General features: G+C 44.6%; 1 pseudogene across 1 annotated transcript; it reads right to left on the bottom strand.

Annotated features, from left to right (window-relative positions):
• Positions 1-452: 452 nt before the first annotated feature.
• On the bottom strand, positions 453-943 carry LOC309806144 (endothelial differentiation-related factor 1-like; annotated as a pseudogene). The gene has a single exon. The product of its transcript is annotated as an endothelial differentiation-related factor 1-like (transcript).
• Positions 944-2,964: the final 2,021 nt, after the last annotated feature.

Genomic DNA, 2,964 nt, shown 5'->3' with positions numbered 1-2,964 from the left:
TGCTCTTATTCCTCTAGTTTCTGATATAACATTTTTATTTGAATCATTTTTCTGTTCTAGCTTTTTTCTAAGGAGTAAACAAAGTATGATGTTTTGCTAAAATTAGAATGAAGCTAGCTATTTATTTATTTGTAAGGGCAACAAATGTTTATTAGCTTCTCTATGAGCCAGGCTGAAGACGCAGCTCCTCTCCCAGACGGTGGCTGCCCACCCTGTGCGAGGTGGTCCCCCTCCGAGCTCCCTGGAGCCACACCCATGACGGGGCAGACCCCGGGGGAGAGGAAGGCAGCGTTCTGTACCCCACGTGAGGGACAGGGACAGGGAGGAAAATAATCAGGAGAAGCAAACACCTTGCAAGGTTTTGTTTGTGAGTTTGACAGCAGGTACTGGTAGAGGGGGTTCCCGGGCAGGGCTACTGCCCTGTGTTCCACGTGGCCACGTGAAGAGAACCAGGCAGACAAGATCAGCCGGAATGCACTGATTTCGAGGCTTTGTGTTCATTTCGCCCTCGGCTCCTTCGCGATCGGCTTCCCAATGGCTTTCCCCTAGAGCTTGAGGCCGATGGCTCTCTCAACCTTGCCCAGAACCTGGTTCTTAGGAATGGCCCGGCCACCCTCATAGTCCGCGATGACCTGTGGCTTTTCGTTGATTTTCGTCGCCTGGCCCTTCTGCGTCAGCCCTTTGCTCTGCCGGCCCTGCGGGATCACCTTGCCCACCTCCAGGGTCACCCGGTCGTGGTGCAGCTCCTCAGTCTCCCGGTCCAGCTCGGCTGTGTTCTTGGTGATCGAATACTGCTTGTTCTGGCCGGTGGCCCATTTCTTGGGAGTCTCCCCATCCTCTCCTCGTCTCTGAGCTGCTAAGATGGCCTGCTTGGATTTGGCCTGGGCGGCCGTCGGGCCCTTTTTGCGCAGCACCGTCACGTGTCCTCGTCACCCTCAGCCATGGCGGAGCAGGCGGAGCAGGCGGGGCAGGCGGGGCAGGCGGGGCAAGCGGGACAGGCTGGGCAGGCGGGGCAGGCGGGGCAGGCGGTCCTCCGGCGGCTCCTGGGCAGCTGCTGGAGACCCGGCGACGCTACGTCCCCTCGTCGCTCGGCCGCTTCCTAGAATGAAGCTTTTAAAAATCTCAGAATGCCTTAGGCCACACAAAGTTGTTTTTGTCGTTTTTCTTTAGGTGCATAGGTGCCAGTATTATGTAATGGCATTTTATTTTTAAATTTTTGTGCACAGGATTGTCAAGGGTTTGCTCAAATATATTAGGTTTCACATTATTGGACTCCTTTGGTCAGAAAAACAATAGTCTCCACGCCAATATCCAAGCTGACCCAAGCTGATCCATTAAAAATATAGTATATTATTGCATTTTTGTCCCAACAGCCATCAAATAATGGTAGCGCTTTTTTTTTCATGTTATTTTGGAGACACCTGTTTACCTGCACCTGGAACTCTAGGTAATGTATTTGTGCAAGATATCCCAATAGGGGCTTCCCTGGTGGCGCAGTGGTTGAGAATCTGCCTGCTAATGCAGGGGACACGGGTTCGAGCCCTGGTCTGGGAAGATCCCACATGCCGCGGAGCAAATAGGCCCGTGAGCCACACGGTCCGTGAGCCACAACTACTGAGCCTGCGCATCTGGAGCCTGTGCTCCACAGCAAGAGAGGCCGCGATAGTGAGAGGCCTGCGCACTGCGATGAAGAGTGGCCCCCGCTTGCCACAACTAGAGAAAGCCCTTGCACAGAAACGAAGACCCAACACAGCCAAAAATAAAAATAAATAAATTAAAAGAAGGCTCAACATTAAAAAAAAATTTAAAAAAAAGATATCCCAATAAAAAAGGGGGCAAGGATAATGTCAGATAGAGTGGGAAGAGTATTTTACAATTTATTATTAATATGATTATTAGCTTCTCATTTAAAAAACACTGCCTTAATAATATTTGCTGCATACTACCAAAGAAACACTTGCAGCATCCATATTTTGGCAAGAGAATATGAAAAAATCATCTGTCTGGGAAACTATTTGAACAATATCTCCAATAACATAATTTTTAACTTTTTGTTCTATTTAATCAATGATGAAATAGATGAACCTCTATTTCATTTTCTCATTTTTGGACTCACATTAATGGATCAAAGAAATTAGAGATGTTTTGATTAAACCATTATTCTGCCTGAAAAAGATAATATCCCTGGTGAATTTTTAAAAATCATTAGAATTTAGCAAACTGAATTTTAAAAAAGTATAGGCTTTTGTATATAGAAAAAATCCAATTAATTTGATCACAGAGTAATTGTGAGAGATACATTATGCAGATATATTTTTGTAAGATAATTTTTTGTTTTGCTTATATGAATGTTTCGCTTAAATTGATTGTCTATCCTTAAGTCACCTCTGTTTCACCCTTTCTGTTGCTTTCCAATAGTATATGACCATTTATCCAAAACTTAAACTGCTTAAAGGCAAAAAGGCATAGTAAAACCACAGTCAAAATTTATCTCTTCTAGTTCCTAAATGTCATCCAAATCGTACAGGTATACATTTCCAGTTAACAGGTGAAGGAGTATTCTTCAGATTCTGCTCTCCACCTCTCCATTCTGGTAGATCCTTTTTCAAAATCCATTTCCCCTGTCACGTTTTGCCTCGTGTTACTCTTGGCTTCCACTCTGCCCCATTTTGATCTTTTCTCATCTTTACAGATAAAGACTCGCAGACTTAAAGAGGTTTAAATAACTTGCCCAAAGTCACAATACTAGTAAATGTTGTCACCAGTCTGTCTGACCCTAAACTCTTATTCTTTCTACTATTTCAAAAACTACTCCAGAAAGAGGGATTCCATGTACATTTGCGTGTTGACTATGAAAAGTAAATATGTTAGAACAATGCTTCTCAAACTTTACTGTGCATACAAATAAACTAGAGATCTTGTTAAAATGCATATTCTGATTCAGGAGGTCTGGGGTAGGGCCTG

The sequence above is a fragment of the Mesoplodon mirus genome, assembly GCF_964341445.2.
Source record: "Mesoplodon mirus genome assembly, chromosome: 6".
Lineage (NCBI taxonomy): Eukaryota > Metazoa > Chordata > Mammalia > Artiodactyla > Ziphiidae > Mesoplodon > Mesoplodon mirus.
This window is presented reverse-complemented; position numbering and strand designations above follow the sequence as displayed.